The sequence below is a fragment of the Otolemur garnettii genome, unplaced genomic scaffold (genome assembly GCF_000181295.1).
Source record: "Otolemur garnettii isolate 467f Iridium unplaced genomic scaffold, OtoGar3 scaffold00007, whole genome shotgun sequence".
Lineage (NCBI taxonomy): Eukaryota > Metazoa > Chordata > Mammalia > Primates > Galagidae > Otolemur > Otolemur garnettii.
In genome coordinates, this window is record NW_003852402.1 from 33,553,531 (window position 1) to 33,566,515 (window position 12,985).

At 36.4% G+C, this 12,985-nt stretch overlaps 1 protein-coding gene and 1 non-coding gene across 2 annotated transcripts in view; one reads left to right on the forward strand and one right to left on the reverse strand.

The window, feature by feature from the left end:
* Positions 1–12,985, reverse strand: part of LRRIQ1 (leucine rich repeats and IQ motif containing 1) — a 177,551-nt gene that overhangs the window by 29,365 nt on the left and 135,201 nt on the right. The window lies entirely within an intron of this gene.
* On the forward strand, positions 2,480–2,586 carry LOC111723086. The gene has a single exon (XR_002771705.1). It is a non-coding gene; the product is annotated as a U6 spliceosomal RNA (small nuclear RNA).

Below are 12,985 nucleotides of genomic sequence, written 5' to 3' on the forward strand. Positions count from 1 at the left end.
TGTACCCCATGATTGCATTGATGTACACAGCTATGATTTAATTAAAAAAATAAAAGGAAGGTTCTGCAAAAAAAAAAAAAAAAAAAAAAAAACTGATCTTCTACCTTACTTTGAAAAGGGATACATTTTTCTGTAACATACAAATGTATATATTTGCTGAATATCTTCTAAACAATTGGCCACTTTTCCTTCATAATTTATAGGTTTGTATTTCCCAGTTAAATAAACTGAATGACATGCATTTCAGGGGAAAATCCTAAACTTCTACATTTTTTTTTCTTTCACAAATATCACTAGAGGATACTGGTCAACAAAATTTTTCAGAAATAACTTTATTATCTATTTTTTCAGTTTGGATTCCCTCCTTAATTTATGGCAATCTGATTTTGCCAAATGAAAATTATTCTTACTAAAACCTGAAACTGTCTTCTCCGCCAGATACTTTTATTCCTCATCTTCACTAACCTCAACTACAGGGACCATTTCCTTTATCTGAAAACTCCCCTGAAGGCCTTTTGGACGACAGACTTCGAGTGGTCCCTTTCAGGCTCCTTTATATGTCCCTGTCACTGCTGGTCCAAGTCTCTAGAGGCCCCTACTCTGTGTCTGGCATCGTGCTGGCTTCAGATGATAGACACAGTCTCTTGTCTGACGGGGCCAGCAGCCTCGAGGATGAGGTCCTGGTAACCTCTATCTTATTCCTACTCACACATCTCATGTTTACAGCTGAATTTCAAAGTCATGACTTGTCTTTCTTTACTATCATCATCCTGCTGAAGTGCGTTTCTCCTTCTGGATTCCCAAGTCGCTCAGACCAGACATTGTGCAGTCAACCTGACCTCCTCATCCTTAGTTCCTAATATCTCATAAGAAACTAGATCAAGTCCTCCTGAGATTCCCACTAATCTGGGTCTTTCTTTCCATTCCTGTAATTCACTTCAGGCTCCATTTTGCACAAGAGTGATCAGGCTGGTATGTAGAGCCGTCTAGGGTCTGCTAATTAAGTTCACAAACTTGCCTTGTGCTTACATTGGCAGCATTGTACAGAGGAGGTGGTAAGGTTTCCCAGCGCTGGTCTGCAGGCGTCTAACAGCTGTGCTCACACCGACATGTGGCAGCATCTTGCTGACTGACATTGGTTAGTGTTGCTGCCTGTTTTTTGTGTGCTGTCACGGGAATGTTGGATCTCGAATCAGACCCATGAATAAACCTTAGGTTTCTTGTTAAACTTGGCAAGAATGGAAGTGAAATCAGGGACATGTTCATCCAAGTTTATGGGGATAATGCCATGAAGAAAATGGCAGTGTATAAATGGATTAAATGTTTTTCTAAGGGGAGAGAAAAGTCACTGATGAAGAGAGGTCAGGGTAGCCAGTAACAAGCAGAACTGAAACACTGCCAAACTTCTTCATTGAATTGTGGGTCAGAATCATCAGCTAACTGTGAGAAGCCCAGAAGACCAAGTAAATATCTACAGAGAAACAAATGGGAAAACCCATAACTGGAAACCTTGGCATGACAAAGTTGAGTCCAAAAAACGGTCCTAAAGGAGCTCACTGATGAAGAAGAGTCTATGTTTGCTGAAACCATTTAGAGAGGCAAGACAGTGCTCAGGGCCTGTTATCGCTGATGATGGAACATGCATGTACGTCTCAGGAGACAGTGTCACTGTGCATGGTGGAAGTCAGCCAACATTCCACAACCAAAACGTTCCATGAGTCCAAAGTAAGAGTTAAACTGATGTTGCTAACCTTCTCGGATATGACGGGGATAGTTCAATGTGAACTCCTACCAACTGGACAAATAACTAACCAAATTTACTATTTGAATGTGCTGAGAAGGCTGGGTGAGAATGTGAGACAAAAACGACCTGAACTTTTCACTAACATCTATGGCTCTTGGATCACGACAATGGACCAGCTTCCATGGAACCGTCGGTAGGGGAAGTTTCAGCCAGTAAACAAATAACTGTACTGGAACATTCTCCCACCTGATCTGGTCCCCAGTGACTTTTTTTTTAACCTGAAGATAAAGGAAACATTACATGTAGGACATTTTGATGGTATTCAGGGTATTAAGGGTAACACAACATCAGCTCTGATGGCCATTCCAGAAAAAGTTCCAAAATTGCTTTGAAGGGTGGACTAGGCGCTGGCATTTTGAAGGTAACCGTTGTGCTATTCCACAATGAAGCACTTTTCCCAGGGTAAGTTCATGAATTTCCTGTCACACCTCGTACACACAAGGGTCCCTTTCTCACCTGTCAGGACAAAAGAGCTACCCCTCCTTCTGACCCCCAGGGCTTTAACGGTGTATCCACCTTGTGTACGATCTAGAAGCTCCTGTCATCAGTTATCATTTTTTCTGTATTTGCCTTATCTCTCAAAGGTGACTTTTTATATTCTCATCCAGCTACTTTTCTCGCTTTCTTTTTCCTAGCAAATGAGCTTCTCAAACTTGCAGACAAAGCTCAGTCCCTGTGCTCGCGTCGGCAGCACATATACTAAAATTGGAACGATACAGAGAAGATCAGCACGGCCCCTGCGCAAGGATGACACGCAAATTCGTGAAGCGTTCCATATTTTAAAAAATAAAAAGCTCAGTCCCTGTTGACCCGCTTCCGTTCGTGCTTCAGCCCCTCTGCAACACAATTTTCTCTTGAACTTTCAGACAAAGTTCAGTCCCTGTTGACCGGCTTCCATTCGTGCTTCAGCCCCTCTGCAACAGTTTCCTCCTGACACCATGTCCTTGGAACTGTGCTCACCGACCTCATCATCTGGCTAAATTTCAGGAGCTTCCTGAAGTTCTTAGCTCACTGATTTCTCTGCAATATTACATGCCCTTGTACAGTCCTTCCCTTTGCAAAGCTGGATCATTAATTCTTTTTTTTTTTTTTTTTTTTTTTTTGTTGAGACAGAGCCTCAAGCTGTCCCCCTGGGTAGAGTGCCGTGGCATTACAGCTCACAGCAACCTCCAACTCCTGGGCTCAAGCGAGTCTCCTGCCTCCGCCTCCCAAGTAGCTGGGACCACAGGCGCCCGCCACAACGCCCGGCTATTTTTTGGTTGCAGCCGTCATTGTTGTTTGGCGGTCCGGGCTGGGGATTTGAACCCGCCACCTTAGGTGTACGTGGCTGGCGCCTTAGCCGGTTGAGCTATAGGCGCCGAGCCGGATCATTAATTCTTTAAGTTTTATCCCAACCTTTTGGCTAAACCCCAGTCTCTTCAAGAGCTCTCCAGCCTTTGCCATCCTTTCCCATCTCTGGATCCTTCTTTGGGGTTCTCTCCTAGCCCGCCTATTCTGAGGCTACACTCTTCTTGGGTGGTGATATTCAGATTTCTCAGCTGCCATCGTTATCTCCCTCTGAGACACGTATTCAGGCCTCTCCGATTACTAGTCCCACAGACATCTGCAACAGAGTTTGTCAGAAGCTGTCATGTTTATTCGGCAACCCCTTTCTATGTTTTTTATAACGTTATTACTATCCTCAGTTTACAACTCTGAAAACGTGTTGTGCTGAACCAGAATTCTTCCCCACCTGCCAACTGCGTATTTTACCTCTGAACTGTTTTTGAATCTGTCAAGTCTCTCCTTTCCCCCTGCTACTCTCGTGGTTCAGGCGACCGTTGCTTTTTTCTGGATCACTGCAGCAGCCTTCACTGGCTTTGTGCTTGTGGTCTGCTCCCACATCCATATGTCTATGGCCATACTGAAAATGATCTTGCTGGAAGTACAACTCTAATTGTGCTGCCTCTTGGGCTAACTTCCGGGCTTCGCACTGTCTTTAGATAATGTTCAAAGTTTTTCTTCATAGCATGCAGGTCTTGGCTTATACCCTCATACACATCTCTCAGCTTCCTGCCTCAATCCCCCAGACGTACTGGAGTCACCCTAATTGCTCCCTTTTGCCCACCGTCATTTGTGGGGAGTGTCCACTTTACTGATGGTACTCCTGCATCAGGTCCTTACGTCTCACTTTGAAAACGACCTTCTTCAGGGTTAGCTTCCTGATTGTCCAACACGGCATTCCTTATTTACAGTAGGTTAGCAATGCCTGCTCTAAAGGACCCTATAGAGACCTCACACTAACATGAATTACATTACCCTTAATTTTCCTATTGCTTTATAACATACGCCCTTTAAGTGCTACATAGTAAGATAGTGCTCAAAATTTATTGGTGAAATACAATAATAATTATTAATTAGTCCCTCAATGCCCGGGAAAAGCAGACCTGGAACACAGAGATTTTTAGCATGTAGACAGACTCGAGCACTAGGGAGGAGAACACACGTCTAAACACGATTGATTTGATTATTCTCAGAGTTTCAAAACTTGAGTTTTGAAAAGCAGAACAGGATTGGAATAAAAATTGACCACTAAAGGGAAAAAATTAAAACCAAAACCAAAAAAAGCAAAATCTTCAAATAAGGCTATTTTATAAAACGTTCACAATGTATGCAGTCCTAGAGGCAAGGAGTTTAGCCTTAAGACGTTCAGAAAAAAGAAATGCAGTACTTTTTTAAATTAATGGAAATATTATTCTTTTCTTCATGAAAAGCAAAATAAAAGCATTCATTAAACCCATATGCTTCAAATAAATCAGTTTTCTAAATTTTCAATATGGCATAATATCCTATACCAAGGGAAACTAAGATTCAATTATCATTTAGGGCACACAAAAGCAAGCTAAGTATTTATATTTTTAATACATGTGGAAACTTTCCCATGACTATTTTCTCATCCCTTAATGGCTTTTCTCAGTAATATAATTGTAAAATACTCTTAGGTTCATGGATATAGACGAGTTCATTTTTTTTTTCTTTACCAAAAGCTTTTGGAGAACATAGCATGGCTGAGAAAAACATTTCTTCACATGATGGAAATATTTTTGGTAACTTTAATAAATGATTGATTCTATGTATCTTATGCTGGAAATTCTAAAAGTATGATTTACATTATAAAGTATAAGTGGCCTTTATGTATTTATTAAAAGAAGTTATTGCATCATACCTCACAAATAAAGTACAAATAAATTTGGAAGCTGGCATAAATGCTGCACTAACAGAATTTTAATTTCATTAACATTTGCATAAATACTTGTTGATAGGCTGTTTATGGCTTCTTCCTTAACCAATCCAATCTGTGGTTGGAAAGTTAACATCACTGGCATGAAACCAATAACGCTATAAGAGCCATTTGTGTGTGACAAGCAACATCCTTATTCTTTAAAAATATATTAAATATATATGTAATTGATTACTCAGAAAAAGTGACTTCATGAATAAAGAGGATCGTTGGTGCAAACGTCTGTATACAGAAATTTTGGGAATGGTGCCAAAGTTATACGTAAGGTCAAAGGCTAACCACAGCACCAATTCCTCCTTTCCGTATTTCACTATGTTTTATGGCAACGGGGACAAACAAAAAGTATTAGAATGAAAGATACTTTCTAGTTTCTGGCATTTGAATTAAGTTTCAAAATGTATCTATTTAGGGCATGGAATAGTAAGTAAAGTACAGGTATAACCCATATGAAAGCCACCCTCCCCCATTGAGTTACTCAATTATTTCTTAAAATTATTGGATTTTGCAAGACCCATTTTTTGATGTTGTGAAAGCATTAAGAGTTCAGTGAATTTTTCTGGAATAACAGAAATATCCTTTAACAAACTGGACATTGCGGTGCTTATTAACCAATGATAAAATGTTTTGTTTGGTATTCAACTTATATACAATTCTACCAGAAAGGAAGTATGTTTTGTCATTTGTATTGTTCAGTTAAGATGTATTTCCTCTTGATATCTTTCCAGTAGCAGACCAAATACTATATACTGGGTGGTTCTTTAGTTTCTTCAGTGAGAGCCACAGAACTAAGGAAGATCCTAAGTTGGTTAAGTCACACATACATTCATGGGTCGATGGGCACTTGGGCTTCTTCCATGACCTAGCAATTATGAATTGGCTGCAATGAACATTCCGGTACAAATATCTTTGTTATAATGTGATTTTTGGTCTTCTGGATATATACCTAGTAGAGGACTTGTAGGATCGAATGGCAGGTCTATTTTTAGTTCTCTAAGTGTTCTCCAAACACCTTTCCAAAAGGAATGTATTAGTTTGCATTCCCACCAGCAGTGTAAGAGTGTTCCCTTTACTCCTCATCCCCGCCAGCATCTCTGGTTTTGGGATTTTGTGATGTGGGCTAATCTGATTGGAGTTAGATGATATCTCAAAGTAGTTTTGATTTGCATTTGCATTTTTCTGATGATTAAGGATGATGAGCATTTTTTTTCATATATCTGTAGGCCACGCACCTGTCTTCTTCAGAGAAGCTTCTCTTCAAGTCCCTTGCCCACCCTGAGATGAGATCACTTGTTCTCTTCTTGCTAATATGTTTGAGTTCTCTGTGGATTCTGGTTATTAAACCTTTGTCAGAGACATAACCTGCAAATATCTTCTCCCATTCTGAGGGCTGTCTGCTTGCTTTAATTACTGTGTTCTTGGCTGTGTAGAAGCTTTTTAGTTTGATCAGGTCCCAATAAACTGTGGTATATGTACACCATGGAATATTATGCAGCCTTAAAGAAAGATGGAGACTTTACCTCTTTCATGTTTACATGGATGGAGCTGGAACATACTCTTCTTAGCAAAGTATCTCAAGAATGGAAGAAAAAGTATCCAATGTACTCAGTCCTACCATGAAAGTAATTTATAGCTTTCATATGAAAGCAATAACCCATTTATAGCCCAAAAATATGGGGAAAAGAGAAAGGGAGGGGAGAGAGGAGGGGAGAATGGGTGGAGGGAGGGTGATTGGTAGGCCCACACCTACGGTGCATCTTACAAGGGTACATGTGAAATTTACTAAATGTAGAATATAAATATCTTAACACAATAACTAAGAAAATGCCACGAAGGCTATGTTAACCAGTTTGATGAAAATATTTCAATTGTATATAAAACCAGCACATTGTACTCCGTAACTGCACTAATGTATCCAGTGATGATTTAATAAAAAAAAAAGAAAGAAAAAAAAAGTCACACATACATTAACATGGAATTGTCTCTGTGTTTGCCATCACCAGGGCTGGGACTAGTGTAATGTGAGTGGGACAAGTGAGGTTCTTCCCTGAGGTACAAAATTTGAAAGAATGCCAAAAAAACCTCAGTAATTAAAATAAATATGATTTTACTGTAATATTTTAAAATCAAAATTAATACAAAAATCTACGATAAACAACGTATCAAAGTTGTAAATGACAGGATCAGTAACAATGCTGTGCAAAGTTGTATTTGAAAGTACACAGGCAAAAGGAAAAATTAATAATACTAATTCTGACTCTGCACTGGTATTGCTAGTATTTATTGCTGGAAGTAATACTAATACATGTCAACAGGACTTTTTTTTTTGCCCTGGGTAGAGTGCTGTAGCATCATAGCTCACAGCAACTCCAAACCCCTGGGTTCAAGAGATCCTCTTGCCTTCGCCTCCTGACTAATGGGACTATAGGATCCCACCACAACGCTCAGTTTTTCTATTTTTAGTAGACATGGGGGTCTCACTGTTGCTCAGGCTGGTCTTGAACTCCTGAGCTCAGGCAATCCACTGGCCCTGGTCTCCCAGAGTGCTGAGATTAGGCGTGAGCCACGGTGCCTGACCAGGATATTCTTTTTAGAACTACTCAGTAGTCATGGGGTTTTAAGATTGTTTTCTATTGTTTCACATTAATCTGGACACCATTTCATTTTCCATTAGTAGAAATCCTGAAATTGTAACACATGGGAAATTAATTATGGATGAATTAATTCAGTCTAGAAAAGCAGGGGCTATAAGGAGTGCCTCATTGCACATAGTCCTAAGTCGGCTTTTTCATTTACTAGCTGTGCCATGTTGGGTAAATTATTTTTTACCTTGTCTCTGCTTCAGTTTTCTCTTCTTAAAATGTAAATAATATTATAAAACAAAGACATGCAATGCCTCACATATACTAAGGATTTAATATCTATACTCAAATTGCTATTGTTTTTTTTATTATTATTATTTTGAGGTGAAATGAATACTATTGTGCATAGCCTTGATGCTATCTCAATTGCAAAAGGGCAGAACTTACCTGCCCGGGAGGTGAGGCTACTTATATGAGTATCCAAATTCAGGTCAGTTCCAAGGTTCTCGTAGGTCTCTGGCAGGAGGGGAAGATTCCATGATTAACCACAAAACTAAACAGAACAATTTTCTGAGGTGAGTCCAGGAAGTACTCTTAACCAGAATTGTAAATTTGTAACAAGTATTTTAACGAATGTATTTTATTTCATAATATATAAGGATTTTAGCTTGTCTTTATAAAGAGAAGTCCATTTCCACAAAGTAAGAAGGATAGATGGTCTTAATTGACTTTAAGTTATTTCAAATAATTTTTAGCAACTGCTTGGTAATAACCATGAAGGGGGCTCCACTGACATGATTCTCTCCTGTTTCACCCTTTCAATCTAATTATCCTTCAAAAATATTCCTTTATCCAACCTAGACTCCCTCTGGGAGTGTTAAAACAGTAGGTCATCCAAACCAGGGCCCACTCCACAGAATGGAGAATTTGATGATGTGAGTAGGTTAGCTTTCAAAATAGTAAGGCCACGGTGGCCACATCAATATACAGCATAATGTATATACTATACATAGTATATAAATAATAAATATAAAATTACTCTCTGTATAATGTTATCAGGTCTCTGCCCAAATCGTATACATTCAAATACAGTTATTAATTGAGGGTCAAATAGGGGGGTTTAATTTTCTTTATTATTTTAATTTAAAGGAAGCCAATAAGTGTTATTATATTGATACATTAATGATAGATTGAGATTTTTATATCATCATAATCATAGATTTTATACAGATAATATAACAAAAATACCCATACCTATATTTATTTGTTCATAATGAAATTTCCATTACATTTCCATGCATTATTTATTACATTTCATTTTTTCTGTATATGATAATTTTTATATTTGCCACACTGAAGCATACAAACATGTTTCAGGTACAGAGATAACTTCACATATAATATTGAATATATAGGAAAAAATTGCTTGGATTATGAGAAGAAATAAATAAAAAGAACTTTCTTTCACAATTTGAGTGACAAAATATTAAGGGACCAGCAAACCTGATCCCAAACTTATTGTTTTCCATAGATAATAATATTAGGCAATATCCCTGCAGCCCTACTGAAGATTTGAAATTTTCCAAGCGGATACTTCAGAAAAGCACAATTTTTCTCTTTTTTTTTTGTATTGCTTTTAGAATACAGATTTTATGTACTGAAACTTCATTTGTAAAGAATTCGATCCTTTGTTCCTGGATTTGGATTTCATCTTTTATTGAAAAATGAAAAAGCATTCTTGATTTATTCATACTCTAGTGGAGAAGTAAGTCAAGATAGGCATTGAGATAATCAATTAATAGCTTTAAACTATTACTTATATAATTTATATTAATTATAATAAACATTAATTTGTGAAATCTCTTCCTAATCAGTTTTTTTCATTGCAAGATATAGCACATACACAAAATATTGCATATAGTATGTGTATATAATTTCAATATACATAAGTAAATATAAGATATAAATAATTATACATTATAGATGAAACAAAGTATATATAAGTTATATAATATAAATTCAATATTGTAAAATACTTATGTAAATATACATAAGTAAATATAAGATATAAATAATTGTATATTATAGATTAAACAAAGTATATATAAGTTATATAATATAAATTCAATATTGTAAAAGTGACCTCTGATCACTTCAAAAAAACACAACACTGTCTCCATCCCAGAAGTATTTTTCAAAAATCTCTTACTTAGGGGCAACTAAGTAGTCAATTTCTTTACAAACCTTTGCATCTATATATTTAAGCAAAATAGTGTAATTTTGTTTTCTTTTGAACCATGCATAAATAGGACAATTCTGTAGGTCTCTTTTTGTTCAGTATTGCTTGTGAGATTTATCTGAGTGGCTGTATGTAGATAGGGTCCCTTCCGAATCCCACCATAAGGTATATTGAAGTTTATTTATTCCATTGTCATTAGACATGGGAGGTGGTTATTAGCCTTGCCCTACCCTTGTGTAAGAGTTCTCATAGGGCGAATATTTATGTATGTATGTGAAGGATCATAGGGTAAGAATATCTTCACCTCTACTAGAATGTCAATTTTTTTTCAAATGATTGTGCCAAATTTTATTCCATTTAGCAAAAAATGAGTTTCATCTGTTCATATCCTTTTCAACACTTAATATTTTGTTAGGCTGTTTTTTCTTTGCCTTCTTTTAAATATGCAGTTTTAATTTGCATTTCTTTGCATATAAATGAGATTAAACACCTGTTTAGATGTTCAAGATTTATTTGGATTTCTTTGTGAAATAGATGTAGAAGCCTCTTGTTTACCTTTTTCTTGAGCTATTTGTATCGTGATGCTTTTTATAAACTATTTATATTCTGGATATGAGTCTTCTGTTGGTTGTGTCAGTCAGATGCATTCTCTACCTCTAGTTCACTACTATTATGAAAGTTTGAGATGCACAGAGGTTCTTAATTTTAATGTAAATATATTTAACCATATGATCAAAACTTTGCATATTTTAAAATAAATCATTCAGCATTTAAGATTATGAATATTTTTCCATATTATCTTCTATGAGTTTTCTACTTTTGTTTCTTACATTTAGGTATTTAATGTAGCCAGAATTAATTATTTTAATATAGACAGTGAACTCTTTAAAATAAGATTTATAAGGCTGGGTGTGATGGCTCGCACCTATAATTTCAATGTTGTAAATATAAAGACTGCTATCACTTCCTTGCTTATAGTGGATACAAACTTTGGAAATGGCAATTTAGGTTTTTGAACCAAGGCCTTTGAGACTTCTACGCTCTCTCTATCTTTGATAGAAAATGACATATTTTCAGGAATAAGGCTTCTTTATGCTAATTTACATAACACTTGCCTTAAAATCATAGCCACAACCAGGTATGTGTGCACATTACTGCAGTCCTAATATATTGTAAGTCAGCATTTTTAAAAACCACTTAAATAACTAGTTATTAAGCAGTAATTATACACCCATGGCTACTAACAGGCATTTCACAAAAATCAATCAATCAAAGAGATGGAAAAAAGCATACCTGAACTTAAAAACTGTTCATAAAGCAAGAATGATTTATTCAGTAGTTACATGTACCCATTATTAGGTCTCTATTGATAAATTAAAATTTCTATGTCAAGAACTCTGAGGGTCTGAGATTTTATCTTACTCTTAGGTAGAAATGAGCCTGAGGCAGTTTTATGAATGCTGGAGAAGATCTGAGATTTCTAAGTCAGGAACAAAGGGCTTTATTCACAGCACAGCAAGAAGCATGAGTATCAACACATTTGTGGTTAATGTGTCTTGCCCTGCAATTTCTACAAATGTGAAGTGAAGGAGTCCAGGTAGATTCTACATACAAGGTGGGCTTTTTGTCCAGGTGAGAAATCCAGGCTTAGGGAATCAAAACCTTTCATTACTGGCTGCAAACAATCACAACACAATCTAGTGCTCTTTGCACTAGAGGAAAACTTTTATCATTACAACACTGAACAGCAAGGAAGTTTGTCTTTAGTTTCAGAGGAGATGACGTCTTTATGTTCTAAATATTATATCCTATATACTGTCTATGATCCTGAGTGTTCAATTTGTAAAATTGTCTCTTGGTAAAATGAGTTTGTAATTTGAAAAACAAATAAAGAAGCTAAATCAAAGCATTTATTTCTTAGTTTAAAAGGAGGAAAAAAAGGGATGAAACTCAGTAAGTTCTACTATCGTTCAGTCAAAAACTTGTAGTTTTTAAAATCCTTTTGCAGAATGAAAACATATATAGCTCAAAATTATTTTAGTTTTTCAATGAGCATTGATAAGAAATATGTTATAAGTGGTCACAAATTTATTTATTCCACAAGTGTGTGAAAAAGCTATACTTCAGAAAATAGGAAAAATATAGAGTTATAAAGTACTGTGGTTTTTGGCCAATTCATACGTAATTTCCCCTGGCTGGAGTGTTTATTATACTTTGTCATTCTCCTAATTTAATATTTTAACAGGTTTAATAGAAATTTACAAATTCCTCTGAGACCAAATAGAGAAAATTGCATTTCAAAATTATCCCCGATTATCTAGAAGTTATCCACAAGAGAAAAAGAAAACAAACTTGTGTTATTTGTTAGAGATGATATATTAAGAACATTTTTAAATGTCATTCATTTCCATATTCAGAAATACAATAATGGGAGTCTCATGGGAAAATATGGCTTTTTGGTTAAATGGAAACATGGGCTTTTGTAGTCAGGCAGACACACTTCAATTTCTGGTTACTCTTACATAAGCTCAAAAACTCAGGTTTATTCTCCACAGAACAAGGGTAATTATATTTTTCTTTTAGGGATGTTGCAGAGATGCAATGAGATATATGGAGTCCCCAGACATGTGACACAACAAATGGCATCCTGTCCGTTTCCTCCCGTAGCAGCTCCCTCAAACATTACAGATAAATCTTAGACATCAATTCCTTAGATGTAGATATTTCCTAGAGCTCCTTGCCACAGTGTTTAACGACTAACCTGAAGGTAGGAAATTCAACTTAATGTTTTTGCTATAGCTATACTCAGAGATAAGCCTACAAATACAAATGCATTTTTCCATAATGAAGATAAAATGCACATTTTATTTTCAAATGAGAAAAATGAGATTAAGGATAGTTAAGTGATTTAGCTAGCAGGCAACAGTGGCATAGCTGGTGGCAAATCAGGAATCTTCTAAATCTTAGACTAGTGCCCTTTCCACTATATTGCAAAATTAGGGAAACTAATTTAGGGTTGTCTGAGACCACAGTTGAGTGCTCCCCATGTTCACAGGAGTCAAGAATGCTTGCTAATATATTCT